We start from the raw sequence: 16,265 nt of genomic DNA, 5'->3' as shown, positions 1-16,265 counted from the left end.
AGCAGTTATTCCCCATCCTCCCCTCCCCCAAGCCCCTGGCAAACACCAGTCTGTTTTCTGTCCTTATGGAAATACATTTTCTAGATATTTCATATAAATGGAATCACATGCTGTCACCTTTCGTGTCTGGTTTATTTCACTTAGCAAAAAGTTTTCTAGGTTTGTCTAAGTTGTAACATGCATCAGTATTCCTTTTTATGGTTGAGTAACACTCCAGTGTATGGATATACCACATTTTGTTTATTCATCATGTGGTGGACATTTAGGTTGTTTCTACTTTTTGGCTATTTGAAAAATGCTGCTGTATACTCAAGTACAAGTTTTTGCATGGACCTGTTTTCATTTCCCTTTGAAGTGAAATTGCTGTGTCATTTGGTAACTCTATGTTTAGCATTTTGAGGAACTGCCAAAATCTTTTCCAAAGTGGCTGCACCATTTTACATTCCAAACAGCAGTGTATGAGGGTTCTGATTTCTCCACATCCTTGCCAGCACTTATTATTTTTTGTTCTAGCTGTCTCTCATTGTGGTTTTGATTTGCATTTCCCTGATGGAAAAGATGTGGGAGTATCTTTTCATGTGCTTATCATTCATTTATATATCTTTTTTGGAGAAATGCCTATTCAGATCTTTGGCCCATTTTTTTTTTAAACTGAGTTGCCTTTTTTACTATTAAGTTGTAGAAGTTCCTTGTACAGTCTAGATGTAAGTCCCTTATCGGATATATGATTGCAACTATTTTCTCCCATTTTGTGGGCTGTCTTTTTACTTTATTGATAGTGTCCTTTGAAGCACAAGTTTTTAATTTTGATGAAGTCTAACGCATCTATTTTTTTCTTGTGTTGCTTATGCTTTTGGTGTCGTATCTAAAAATCCTTTGACCAAATCCAAGGTCATAAAAATTTGCCCTAGGTTTTAAGAGTTTTATAGCTTTAGTTCTTACAATTAGTTCTTAGATTCATTTTAAGTCATACGATCAAATTCATCCTTTTCTGTGTGGCTATTCAATTTCCTAAGCATAATTACTGAAAAGACTGTTCTTTCCCTATTGAATGGTCTAGGCACTCCTTTTTTTGGTCTAGGCACTCTTGTCAAAAACCAGCTGACCATAGCCACATGGGTTTATTTTTTGACACTCAACTTTATTCCACTGATCCCTAGGTCCCCCAGGTAATTACTTAAGATAAGGACTATAAGTGCCAATTCCACACTGTCTTGATCACTGTTGCTTTGTAATAAGTTTTGAAACCAGAGATTATGAGTCCTACTTTGTTCTTTAAGATTTTTTGCTACTCTCAGTCCCTTGCAATTCCATATAAATGTTCAAAAGAGCTTGTCAACTTCTACAGAGAAGTCAGTTGGGATTCTGAAAGAGACTGTGCTTAATCTGAAGATCAATATTGCCACCTTACCAATATTAGGTCTTTTAATTTATGAATATGGGATATTTTTCCACTTATGTGGATCTTCAATTTCTTTTTAAATAATCTTTGGTGGTTTTCAGAGAATAAGTTCGATGCTTTTTTTGTTAAATTTATTTTTAAGCACCTTATTCTTTTTAATGCTATTGTAAATGGAAGTGTTCTAAGTTCACTTTTGGGTTATTCATCTCAACTGGACAGAAACATAGCAAATTTTTGTGTACTGATCTTGTACCCTGCAACATTGAACTCATTTATTAGTTCTAATAATTCTTTAGGGGATTCCCTAGTGTTTTCTACATAGATCATGTCATCTATGAATAGTTTTACTTCTTCCTTTCCAACCTGGAAGCCTTTTCTTTTTCCTATCGAATTGATCTGGTTAGAACCTTAGTACAATGTTAAACAGAATAGCAGGAGTGGATATCCTTGTCTTGCCCCAGAGCTTATGAGGAAAAGCAAGCAGTCTTTTATCATCAAGTATGATGTTAACTGTGGGTTTTTCATAGATGCCTTCTGATTCACTTCTATTCCTAGGTTTTGAGTGTTTTGTTATGAAAGGATGTTGGATTTTGTCAAGTGTTTTTTGCATCTATTTATATAATCATTTGATTTTTAGTATTCTATTGACATGGTACATTACAATAATTTACAATAATTTTTGGATGTTAAACCAACCTTGCATTCCTGAGATGAATCCCACTTGGGTCATGGCATATAATTCCTTTTATATGTTGCTACATTCAGTTAGTATTTTGTTTAGGATTTTTGTGTCCTTATTCATAACAGATATTGGTCTGTAATCGCCTTGTAATTTTTTTGTTGGGTTTTAGTATCAGAGTAATACTGGCCTCATAGAATGAGGTGGGAAGAATACTGTAACATTTGCAACTTTTCTGAATAAGTGAAAAACTACACAATCAAAATAGAAACATAAATTAAATATTGAAGCTGATAATACAACTTGAAGTGTCATCCCCAACGCCTGTACTGTAGACTGTGGGCTATACAACCAACATCCATCCACCTCCATCCTAAAAGAAGCAACATTTTGTTCTGATGTCTAGGCAGCCATATGCTTCAGGAGAGTGTAGCTGCAGCCTGAGATCAGAAGAGTGGATTCTGACTGGTCCAAACCAATCATAATGGTTCCATCTTGCTTGTCAGAGACTAGTTTGAAAATAGCAATGTGATAAAATCAGATGTGATGGCAAGTTTGCTAAAGGAGTCCCAAGGGATTTTTTCCCCCATTTAAAATAATATGGAAGGAAAGAGACAAGCCCTTTCTTCCCCTGGAAGTTGTGATGTCTGGATATGTGGAACTGTTAAAGCCACTTTGCAACCATGGTAAAAGCTGGTGCGAAGACAACTCTGACATACTGAAGATAGCAAGACAGAAAGAAAGAACATGGGTCAGTGATGATACTGCTGAGCTGTTGAACTAACCAAATCTGGAACCATTCAACCTTGAATCCTCTTGGTAAATCTTTTGTTTAAGGACACTGGAGTAAGATTTTTGCTACCTGTAACTAAAAACATTCTAGCTTTTAAACCACTAGTGTGCTGGAGCCTGCTCACACTGGCTCAGAAGAGCCAATTCTGCACCTCTCTTCTTACCAACTCATTCAGTGACGCAGCACTGGTAGCTTCAAATCAACCACAGTAAGAGTAAGTATATTGTAGAAATCAGCAAGTAACACAAATCAGTTCTATTTTTCCTTTAGAGATCCAAAGAAACCTCGTCCTTATGGAAATATATTTCCTGAGTATTTAATATAAATGGAATCATACACTATGTGATCTTTTGTGTTTGGCTTATTTTAGTTAGCATAATATTTTCTAGGTTCATCCAAGTTGTGGGTAATAAGCATACCAGAACACCACTGGATACAACCCTATCTTAAATTTTTTTTTCAACAAATCAACCTTTTCATTCCCATAAGAGTTATAAATTAACAATATAAAAATTTTAGCATAAAACACTGCATTAATTTGGGTTTCTTTTTTTAATATTTTATTTATTTATTCATGAGCGACAGAAAGAGAGAGAGGCAGAGACACACAGGCAGAGGGAGAAGCAGGCTCCGGGCATGGACTCGATCCCAGGACTCCAGAATCATGCCCTGGGCCTAAGGCAGCCACTCAATCGCTGAGCTACCTAGGCGTCCCTTAATTTGGGTTTCTAATAAGACTTTATTCAGAAAAGGGTCTCTAGTATCTGAAATATTGCTATATTTCATAATATGAAAAATTACTATATAAGATTTAAAAACTGATTATAAAAGAATTATGCACAGATTATAAAACATTATGCACAGTAAGAGGCAGAGAAAAAGAATACATTTAGATAGGTAGTAGAAGTGTTGGGCTCCACACCAAGATGTTCACACTGGTATCTCTGGGTGGTAGAATTACAGAGGATTCTGATATTTTTGCCTTTTTCCCTAAATTTTCCTTCATAAATATGTATTAACTTAGTAATAAACAAAAAGTGCAATTCATTCTTTTAAAGGGAAGAAGTTCAGTATTTTTATTCATGAGTAAATGAAGACACACTATTTTTTTCTTCCATTTGTGTCTGGGAAGAGCCTGTATAAACCTCTCATGTAGTTTTTAAATTGGGTGATTTCTGACATGTATAGTATTATGCTATAAACCTGTTCTCTGACTACCTTAAGATGATGCTGTAGGCATAAATTGAATTATAATATGCATTATAAGAAAAGTGCTAAATTCTTCACACATAATCTCCTTGAAAATAAAATCTGAGCCAAGGTCTCTCCTATTCTGAAATATACGTGTGATCTGATTTCACTGACTCTATTCCTAAAGATGATGAAACAAAGGAGCATTGACCATGGGTCACAAGGTTTGTTTTCTAGATCTAGAGATAAACTTTATTAGCCATATGACCTCTGGCAAGCAGTAATCTGTCTGAATCTAAACCTTCTTATCTGTTAAATGTGGCAAAGTCCTACCCATTTCTCTCCATAGGATGAGGAAAAGCAGATAAAAGATCAAGTGAAAGATGGTATTTTATGTCACCACAGCATTACATACACATCTTGTAACAACTGTACTTTGTACCAGTTTGATACAAAAGACAGCTTTATAATCAGCAAGGTATGATGCCAGTTTCCCTGGTAACAAGTTAACTTCCTCACTGCTTTAAAGATATTTACATGTGTGTGTAAAATCTCTTCTCTCTTTAGTTTTTAACTTGCCGCTAAAAATACTGGGGTGATGTAAACAAAGTACTGCTATCACAACATGACACTGGATGGGGAGAGAAAGCTATAGATCATTTTCAGTAAGAAATATTGTTACAAAGATCCTAACCAAAATACCAGCAAGTAGAATCCTAAAAAGAATACGATAGCTTGACCAAGTAAGAATTAGGCCAGGAAAATAAGGGTAAGTTAGTATTAGCGTATCTAATAAGATAATTTACTAAATTAGTAGATCAAAGGTGAAAAATTTTAAGTATCTTAACAGATGTGCAAAAATATTTGAATAAAACCATTCCTAAATAAATACTCCTCATGAAGAAAAAAAGGGAAAACTATCATTATTTCAAAGTGATGCAGGGATCCCTGGGTGGCGCAGCGGTTTAGCGCCTGCCTTTGGCCCAGGGCGTGATCCTGGAGACCCGGGATCGAATCCCACGTCGGGCTCCCGGTGCATGGAGCCTGCTTCTCCCTCTGCCTATGTCTCTGCCTCTCTCTCTCTATCATAAATAAAAAAAAAAAAAAAAACATCTCAAAGTGATGCACTGTCTGCAGGTGATTATGAAATAAACAAGGTACTGAAAAACTATTAGAAACAATAAGAAAATTCAGTATACAGCTGATAGCTTGCTTATATCCAATTAGTTAGAAAATGTAACAAGAGAAAAGATTCTATTTATAACTGCAAATGAATAGAAGAAAACCTGAGTATAACGACAAATGATAAAGGGCTTTATAAAGAGAATTTTAACCTCTACTAAAGGATCTCAAAGAAGATTGCAATAGGGAGATTCAATATCAGTAATGAGGAGGAGGAGGAGGAATGAGAAGATGAAAGCAGGTCCATCAATCAGCCTCCCAGTAGGAAAATAATGGCATACTCACAGGACAAGCAATAGCAGGGAGCTGTTATCACTGTCACTACTAGACCCTAGTAAGGTCTCTCAATATGGGAGAAGAACTACCCTGGCAGAAGGTGTGGCCTTAGGAGGACAAACACAACTCTATAGGATAAGAGGCTGGGAAATACAACCTCTTTCCTCCCACACATCCATCTCCTACAAGACCTATTAGCCAAATCCAATAAGAAGCCAGAGGACTAGAGAGCCTGGAGATGGAGAAAGTGAAGAATATATTTGAAGAGGCAAAAAGAATATCCAGCACGACAGCTAGTCTCCTGGCTGTTTATTCTACACCAGGCACCACTCTAACCACTTTGTCTGGATCAATTCTCATAATGTCAATTTGCCTAAACCACAAATTGAAACAATCCCAGTAAAAATACCAATAGGATCATTTATGGGTAGTGAGAAGGCAGACGTGAGTCTATCAGTAAGTTCTTCTAGAATAATAAACAAGTATGAAAGATTAGGTAGGGAAGAAATGTGGAGAGAATGGTCCTATTTATTATTAAAAAATATTATTATGCTGTAATAATTAAAACTTTAATGCTAGCACATGAATAGATTGATCAATGAAACAGAATCAGAGTCCAGAAATAGACAAAAAAGATACAAGAATTTCACATACAGTAGAGGTGACACTTAAACAGGGAAAAGATACATTATTTGATAAATAATTTAAGAGAAACTGGATAGTGAGTGGAGATAAAAAAAACACATTAGATCTCTGCCTTATTCCTTACATTACAATAAATTCCACATGGAGCAAAGATCAAAACATGAGGAACAAACTGTGGAAACAGAATTATCAAGAGAACAGTGTAGAAGACTGTAGAAGAATACAAGAAAGAATATATTTATTATCTTAAAGCACAGAAGGTAATATTCTAACTATAACATAGAACCAGAAGCCTTATAAGGGGAAAAAATGAGACATTTCATTAAATAGATACAAAACTGCTATATAAAAATTTACCATAAGGTTAGAGAGATCAGATAAATATTAGTAATACTATAAGTCTTTATTTCCCTAATATTGGAATATCACTCTTGTAATACAGTAAGAAGGTAATTGCAAGATACATTTTTAAATATAAATGCCATTAAAATTAAAATGTGCATACTCTGACTTACAATTAAAGAGAAGCAAAACAAACCTAATGAGACATTTTTATTTTAACCTATCATACTGGCAAGGATTACAAAGACTCACAACACTTCAGCACCAGTGAAGAGACAATGGGTATCCTGTGTTATTCACACTCTCACTATCCAACTGAGGAGCTAAACAGGTTAGGATACATTTTCTTTTCTTTTTTTTTTTTAATTTTTATTTATTTATGATAGTCACACACAGAGAGAGAGAGAGACGCAGAGACACAGGCAGAGGGAGAAGCAGGCTCCATGCACCGGGAGCCCGACGTGGGACTCGATCCCGGGTCTCCGGGATCGCACCCTGGCCAAAGGCAGGCGCCAAACCGCTGCGCCACCCAGGGATCCCTAGGATACATTTTCAAACGAACCCCTTATGATCTGGACTGTCCCTACTCTGACTATCCAAATCTCAGGAAGTAAAATTACACTACAAATTCTCACTGTGCTAATTCAAGAAAAGGTGTGGACAATAAGGAGTACACTGTGAATGTGTATACAGAGTTTTGTAGTAAGATTATAAATTCACGTAATCCTTTTAGGGAAAACTGTAAATGCTCATAGCTTTAGACCCAAGTTCTCCTTCTTCTAGATATGTATTCCATGGACATATTCACATGGGAATGTAAAGATATGTGTACAGGATATTCTCTATCCCTGTCTTATGTTCATAAGACACACACACACACACAGCCTAAATATCCTTGACTGGCAGGGACGTGATTAAATTACATATAGTACATCCATACAATGGAATTCATGAATTCCTAAGTTTCTAAGCATGAATGACTTTGAGCAAAGGTCACTTAAGTGAATTATCTAAGGTAAGGACCAAAATGTAATTGTAAATACTGAAAATAACAAAGGATTTTCAAGAATTTGACTTGAAAAGTAAAATAAAAATGTAAAAATAAGTTTTAAGTTATCTTATATTTGACAAGTTACAATTTCATCTATGCACAAATTTCTTAGAATAAAAAAGAATCAAGTATTGACCCTTTTTTTAGTGTAATCTTTTCAACAAAATTGTATGATAACACAATATACCATACCTTTCATGTTTTTCTCTTTGGAGATGATCACAAAGATCTTGTTTTCAGAAATACTGAATGCCTTCATCCATTTTTCCTAAGAGCCTTCTCTTTAATCATTTACATCAAAAGTCACTGTAATCAAATCAGGCTCCCTTAAAAGTATCTAAGATGTCATCCTTGAAAATTTTCTTTTTCAATTGTCTATCAGTGGCTCTGAGTTTTTTAACATCACATCTATGAACTTCATAAAAACCTGCACACTTTCCAAGGCATCCAATTTCAGTTTGCAAGTGATTTTTATTATTTTTGACAAATAAAAACATTAACAAAGGATCAGAAACTGAATGAGAACAACTTTAAAAGTGGTGCTTTCATTACTAAAATTTTTCTCATAATAGCCAATCTAGTAACATATATGTTAACTAGTGATTTAAAAAGAATGACATACTAATATAAAAATATCCAAGATTTATGTATTTTCAGGATACGTATATGATTCCATTTGCTTAAAACGATTTTCACATGTATTCGTATCAAGAGTCCTGTATGTGAACATATTTTCAGGAAAAGCATTCAAGAAACTATTAACATTGCTTATCTCTTGGGGATTGGTAAGGCGAACTTTCCTTTAATTACATTTTATACCCTTCTAAATTACTTAGCTTTACCACAAGAGGTACAGCTTTTACAGTGATGATGATGACGCTATATATAAGTAGGCTTCAAATTAAGTACACAGTCATAATAGATAATCTGTGATTCCAACTTCCAGTAGTTTAAATGAAGCCCTAATATATGGAAGGCATTAAATTTAGAAATCTCAAATACTAATAAAAGCCATTTCAAAGGATATTCTTTTTTTTTTTTCAAAAGATATTCTTATACAACAATTGATTATCCTATCAGGTTTTTTTTTTCCAGAATACTTCAGACATAAAACTTTTATTTATTCCCTTATCCTTTACAGATCAGTAGGAATGATGGGTTTTGATGTAACAAAGTACACTGCTTGATAGAGCAATAAATCAAAAAATTCACCAGTATGTTTCAGATTCCACATTGCAACTAACCTCTACCATTTCTTGAGTTCTGGCATCATATCAAAGAAAAACACCTGTAATTATAATTAAAGGCTACTATTATACACCTCCCTCTTCCAACTACATCTGAGTGGGGCCAGATTTTTTTTTTTCAGATTTTCTTTATATACTTCTGCCAAATCAACATATTTCAGTAAGTTCAATGCAGAAGCCTATATGAGAACCCAGCGGTTTTCTATTAAACCAGACACTAATGAGATTTGAAAAGTGTAAAATCAATGCCATTCTCCTTTCTTGCTTTTGAATACTTTTTTCATTAAAAAACATGTTATACATGTAACTGGTACTATTATTTTTATTTAAAAATATTTTTTTATTTTCTAATACAAAAAATATAAATACATAAAGCCCGCAGAAACTCTCTGAATGGAATAGAAAGAGAATGGAAAGAAGTTCTGAAGCCAAAAATTTTGAGATTCTACAAACCAAAAGGCAAACAGCTGTGAACAAACTGTTCACAACAGGGATGAATGAACTGTACAAGCAGGGTGGGGGTAATGAAATGTTGCAGATACTAAATTTGTTTTTAGGTACAATTCAAGTATTTTTGTTAATGAGGAAAAAAGTATTAAAGTTTTTATATTAACCTACATATTTACATTTCCAGTGTCTTTCTTTCTATGGATTTGAGTTACCATCTGGTAACTCATCATCATTTCCTCATTTCGGTATTTCTTGTAAGGTAGGTCTGCTTGCTAAAAACTGTCTATCTTTGCATATGAATGTATTTATTTCACCTTTATTTTTGAAGGATAGTTTTACTAAATACAGAATTATTCATAGACAGTTTTTTTTTCTTCCAGCACTTTGGATATGTCATCCCATTATAGCCTCCAGTGCTTCTGATGAGAATGCAGTTTTAAATCACATTGATGTGTATGTAGCGAGTTATTTTTCTCCTGATTTTCAAGATTTTTGTCTTGAAAATCGGACAAATTTGTCTTTTAACAAACTGACTATGCTGTTTCTAGGCACAGGTCTCTTTGTATTTATCCTCCTAAACTACTGAAGTTCAATGAATTTCTGGATGTGTAAAGTTTTTAATCAAATTTGGAAATTTTTCCAAAAGACTGTGTTCTGTACCTACCTCCTTCTCTTTCTCTCTCTTTCTTTCTCTTCCCCTATCACCCGGCTCGGGGCTCCCATTATAGACATGTTGTATGTTTGATGTTTTCCACAGATCTCAATATTCTGTTCCTTTTTCTTCATTTTTCTATCTTTCAGATTGAATCATATCTATTGGTCTGTCTTTAAATTCCCTGATTTTGTTGGCACCTCAAAACGACTGTTGAACCCCTCTAGTGAATTTTTCATTTCAGGCATTATATTCTTCAAGTCTAGAATTTCCATGTGATATTTTAACTTTTTACTTTGGAATAATTTAGATTTACAGAGAAGTTGCAAAGACAGTACAGAGTTCCTGTATAAGCTTCACCCAGCTTTCCCTAATGTTAATATCTTACATAAGCATGGTACAATTTGTCAAAAGTAAGAAATTAACATTGGTTCATAATGACAGACTTTATTCTGATTTCACCATTTTTTCAACTAATTTTTCCCTTTTTTGTTCCAGGATCCAATGCAGTATACCACACTGCATTCAATCATCATGTCTCCTTGGTCTCCTCTGATTTGTAATAATTTCTCAGTTTTTCCTTGTTTTCATGACCTTGACAGATGTTAAGAACACTGGTCAGGTGCTATTATAGAATGATCCTGAGTTTCACTTTTGCCTGTTTTTTTTTCATCATCAGACTCTGGCTATAAGTATTGGGAAAGACTACTACAGAAGTACTCCATGATGTCATATGAAGGGTAGTTCTTTTTTGTTGTTATTGTTTTTATTATCTCTATACCCTCCATCCAGAAACTCCATTTGTTGACTAACATTGTTATAATTTCCTTTATTTAAAACATGGTTTCCTTTAGTTCTTGTGACATATTCATAATAGTTTCTTTATTAAGTCCCAACATTTGGGGACATTCAGAGAGGATTCTTTTTTACAGCCCCTCCCCCCCCACCTTTTTTTGTGTGTGTGCATGAGTCATACTTCACTGCTTCCTTACATGGCTTGTAATTTGGTTGTTGTTAAACCTAGAGATTTTATATAATATTATGTAGCAACTCAGGATTCTGATTCTTTTTCTGACTTATATGTATTGTTGCTGTTTTGTTTACTTCTTTCATTTTGTTTAGTATCTTGCCTGGGCTAATAAACATGTAAAAAGTCTTTTTTCCTGAGGTATGCAGTCCCTGATAGCTCTGCTCAGTTTTAAATATACTGTTTTTATTTTTTAAGCCTGGCTTCCTAGGGGTTACCCCTTTGTATCACTTAGGGGTCAATATGTGATTAGAAAGAGTTTATCTCAAACCCCCTGAGCCACTAAGGCTCCCACCCCTGCCCATGGATTTGTGTATGGGGGGAAGGGGAGCTCATTTTAAGTTTGCCCCAGGTTTATCTTTCCACAGGGCCCTTTCAAGTCTCCTTGGTGCAAGAATGCAACTTGAGGGTCAAAAGTATGAGAAAACCTCAGGCCTTCCCAGGGCTTTCCTGTGCTTCTATGCAGCCTCAACCAAGAAAGTTTGCCTCAACTAGTACTGCAAGCCCCTGATATTTGAGCACTGCCTTGTGCCCCACCCCACTCCCCAACTTGCACTTCAGAAAATTCTCATCACAGACCGTGTCACCAGTCTGTGGACCCACCCCTCCAAAGAACTGAGCCCCTTCAAGTTGAGGTCTTTCTGTCCTGCTTCTTGCTGGCAGAACGTCCATGCCAATCAAGGTGGGCCAGAGTAGGGTGGAAAGTGAGCAGTCCCAAGCTAGAATGCCACAGATTCCCATTTCTCTTACTTGAAGTTGAACAGCGTAACACTTTTGAATGTTTTAGACAATTGGCTTCTGGTCAACCTCCCAAGTATTGAAATGGTTGCTGCAGAAAAGTTATGTAAAATAAAAATTCCATTCAAATAGTCATACTGTTTGGACTAGTAATCCCAGTTATAGAAAACCATCCTAAAGAAATAACCCAAAATCATGGTGCAAGCTGTGTATAGCATGTTCCTACACATTATTTCTCCCTTAGTGCCTCCCTTACAGCTAGATGGAGCCCTGTGACTAAGTTCTCACCAATGCTACCAGAGTGGAAGAGACACCACAACTTCCTCCTCATCTCCTCCATGGTAAATAGCCCTGAACTTTCTGTCTTTCCCCTTCCCAACCGAAGGCCTCAGTTTGGATTGGTAGCAACTCACAGACAACCATGACAAACAGATCCCTGTATTACTTCATGGAATGGAATCACTTCACCAACTTGCACCTATTTCTAGGCTATTATATCACAACAAAATAAAATATTATACTACCAAGTGACATTATGAATCCATGCTTTTTAAAAAAATACATATTTTTAAAAGAAATAAAATTTAATGTACTAATTCATTCCAGCTATCTCAAAATATGTATGTAAACATCTTTCACTCTAGTGAAATAGAAATAAACTTAAGGAATCTTTATCCAGTTTCATATTCATGTAAAACATGGATCCTCTGGCCAATGTTCAAATCCAAGATGCCTGGTATGCAATCCAGCCATTGTGTTCTTTAATAAATGAAAAATTATCTACTCCTAGAGCTAGGAACCTTAGCCAAATAAGACTGACTGTATAACTAAATAAACTTTTTCTACGTAAGGCAAAAGTCTTTTGGCTTCATCTTTTATATTTGTATTGCTTAAAAGAAAATAAGGTTTCAATGCAAGGGGATATACTGGAAACTGATCCAACAAAAAGCTTTATGCATTCTACCATCCAGCAGCTTCCGTCAACCTAAAAATATATTCGAAGAAGGATGAAAGCCGGCCCCACTATGAAAAGCATAGCTTTTAAGATGAAAGCTACCCACCCCCCCAAAAAAAACCCAAGAAATTGAAACAGCCCAGCCCAAAGAAAGAAAAACAGAGCTGCTAAAAACTTTGCTGTCCTCTCATATTTGAACTATACAATCTCTCTAAAAATGCAACTAATTTATACAGTATTTTGAAATCTCCAAACCTAATAATTAAATTTAAGGCTTGAGCAAGGGAAATGTACAGAACTCTACAAAATATAACTACATATTTGTCTAATTATTAAAAAAAAAAGTGGCCCTGACTCCCTCTAACAAAGTGTACCACAAAACATGAATCACTAGCCACTTGTGGCTCCAGAGTACCTGAAATAGTGCTTGTCAAGACTGAGATGTGGTCTCCAAAAACATATAAAAGTATATCAGTAACATCTTTTTAATACTGATTACGTGTTAATATTTTGGATATAATTGGTTAAATAAAATATATTAAAACTAATTTCACCTGTTTCATTTTATTGTTTAAAATGTGGCCCCAGGAAAAAATTTAAATTACATGAGGCCACGCTATATTTCTACTGCGTATCACTGGTATTATACCTGAACAAACCAGCCCAGTTTCTAACAAGCAAAATTTTATAACCATTTTCTTTTGGTTTAGTACTCTCTAGATTCCATATTTGTATCCTAAAAACAAAAAGGAAATGTTGACCTAGGATTATTTCCTACACAGTATTGAAGATAAGGGCTGCCTATAGTCATCTGGTTACTCAACAACAGGGGTCTAACCTATTATCACAACCAAGGCCCCAGGAAAAATCCACAGACCTTTTAGAAAGTCCTTCCAGGCTGGAAACCTCTCACTCTGGCCATGTCATTTGCCAGCTTTCTGAAGGGATGTGAATACTAATAACCACTTCAAGAGGCTCTGCAGAAATCCTTCAGTCATCAAAGAGTTAAAAAGTGACCACTCTGAGATGGCATTAGAGGATTTAAGACAGAAGTGACTAGCTTGCACAGCAGGGTGTAAGGCGGCACTGTGGGAGGAGGGAGATGGGAGGAGTGTGAGCAGAGCAGAAAGCTAGACTCCCTTAGGACTGACTCACAGGACCTTATAAGGATCTGACGTACTTTTTACATTTGCTGAGTATCTTACTTTGTGTGAAGCACTGGGCTGAACACAGCTAAATAAACAGTGTCCACTCTTTAGTAGCTCATAATCTAATCAAACTGCAGTCAGGACAGATCAGTGTACAAGGCCAGCTGTTCTGACAGTTCATCCTGGGCCGCAGCTTTAGGACTGAAGTCAGAATTGGTTAATAAAGTCAAATCAGTAGACAAAAAGCTGCAGCTAAGTGGATTCAGGAGATAAGGAAGGTTATGATTAAATGGGTATCATGATGAATGGACTCTGAGAACCCTTTGAAATGTTACATATGGGGTGTGTGTCTGTGTGTGTGTGTGTGTGTGTGTGTGTGTGTGTGTGTGTAAAAGAACTGCCTGAGGTAGTGGTCTCCAAACTTGTAATGCATTTATTTATGAATTGTATTCATTTTATTTTATGTACTCTATGCAACATGAGTAAAATTAGGATCTAAAACAATAAGGCTAAAAATATAAAGTTCTAAAATTTTATTTTTCTATCTTCAGTGCCTTTTCTTGCATGGCCCACATGAATCCTGCTCTCAAGGAAATTTAAAAACACTACTGATGCGGAATTAAGTGTGGAAAGCCTCAACAGTTATTAAAACTACACTTCAACTGGAAATGAGCTGAGGCACAACAATCTTGAAGTCACTTCCAGAAAGCTTTTCTCTGAAAATGAATTTAGAGTATTTTCACTGTAGGACAAAGGAAAAATGAAAATGTAGGTTCTACACGTCAGGTAACATATGTTTTGCTTTTATCTTCAGTTTGTCCTCTTTTATGTTAATGTTTTAGGCTACCAAAAAAACTCTTAAAGATAGAAATTATCTTTAAAAATTTAGACTTTAGAAAATCTATGTAAAATGGGGCCCATATTCCATGTTTCTTACTAGTATAAAATTTGAGGTAGTATTACTAAATTTAAAATATTGCTTGAGGGAGAGATTGTGTGCTGTTTTAACAGTGAGTGTGCTTCTGTAGTATATTCAGAAGATCTCAAGTCAATCATTTTCAGTATACTTTTCCAAGCATAAAATTTTTGCCTCCAATTCCACATTCTCAATTCTAGAAAAATAGGTAATGGATACAGACAAGTCACAGAAAATAGCTAGCAGGAAATTAATAAACATCTATTTCAAGTTTAATATCAATAAAAATCCAAGAAATGGAAACTAAAAAGTATCAGCAAGGTATGAAAAGGCACTCACATTCTACTCATGGAAATATAAACTGATATTCTCTTTCTGGAGAAATTTGACAGTATTCTGTGATCTAGTAATTATATTAGGAAATGATTTCAAAATTTAGATGGACTTATATATGAAAATGATATCACAATATTTTATTTCTGCACAGAAAATGACTGAATGAAAGTGCTCTAAAATGTTAAGTGTTTATCTCTGGATATAGGGTTTACAGGTGGTGTTTACTTTCTTTTTTTTTGTATATTTCATTTTTTAAATTATAAGCACATATTAACTTTAATCCAAAAATTTCAAGTTTCTTTTCAGAATTCCTTTTAACAAATATCACCCAGTTCTTCTTAAAGAAACAAATAAGTGTCTGCTATTTCTATTCCAAATAGAGAGACCTCCTATTCTAATTTTTGATTTTTACCTCCTCTTCATCAAAAGCATTCAGCACCCCCTCCCCTACTCCAGTACAGTAGAGATGAGCTCTAGTCAAAGACAGATCTCAGTTCAAATCCTAGAAACATCATTTACAGTTGTGTTACTTTGCACAAGTTTTCTAAACCTCAAGAGAATTCTTAAATAAGATTACATAAATTTAGAGATTAAGACAGTTTCATACCACAGTGGGCAGCTCAGAAAGGGTATGAGGATGAAGGTGGAATTTTAAGGGGAGGGAGTAGGTGGGACTATAAAATAAAATTACAGGAATACAATTTGGGATTCATCCCAGAGACAGTTATGGTGACACAAGATCTGACATGATAGCATGAGACTAAAAGAGTAAATTTTTCTTCATTCTTCTGTATTGAACACTTCCTGTATGTTACACACTAGGTACACAGCAGTGCACAGGGTAAACAAGATCCCTGCTTCCTGACCACATATTCTGTGGTAGCAGGGGTGGGGAGTATGATGGGGGGTGGAAGGCAGAGACGGACCAATGAATTGAGTCAGTGGTGTGCCACAAATAAGACAAAATAAGGTAAGAGGACAGGTGGCGAGGGGTGCTGTTTGAAATAGGGTGGTCAGGAAGACTCCTCTGCAGGGTGGGCTGTGATCCACAGGACAAGGAGCCACGATGAGATCTGGAGACCGAGAGAGGAAAGGGAACAAAATCAAAGATGGGAACAAACCTGGCATGTTCATAGCAAAAAGACCATGGTGAAAGAGGGAACTGAAAAGTTAGCAGGTGTGAGATTACATGGGACCATAGCAAAACAGGAGTTTGGATTTTATTTTCACTGTGG

General features: G+C 35.5%; 1 protein-coding gene across 3 annotated transcripts in view; it reads right to left on the bottom strand.

The window, feature by feature from the left end:
* PDE7A (phosphodiesterase 7A) overlaps nucleotides 1–16,265 on the bottom strand; it is a 126,359-nt gene that overhangs the window by 91,503 nt on the left and 18,591 nt on the right. The gene's annotated exons all lie outside the window — the stretch shown is intronic.

The sequence above is a fragment of the Nyctereutes procyonoides genome, unplaced genomic scaffold (assembly GCF_905146905.1).
Source record: "Nyctereutes procyonoides isolate TBG_1078 unplaced genomic scaffold, NYPRO_anot_genome, whole genome shotgun sequence".
Classification (NCBI taxonomy): Eukaryota; Metazoa; Chordata; class Mammalia; order Carnivora; family Canidae; genus Nyctereutes; species Nyctereutes procyonoides.
This window is presented reverse-complemented; position numbering and strand designations above follow the sequence as displayed.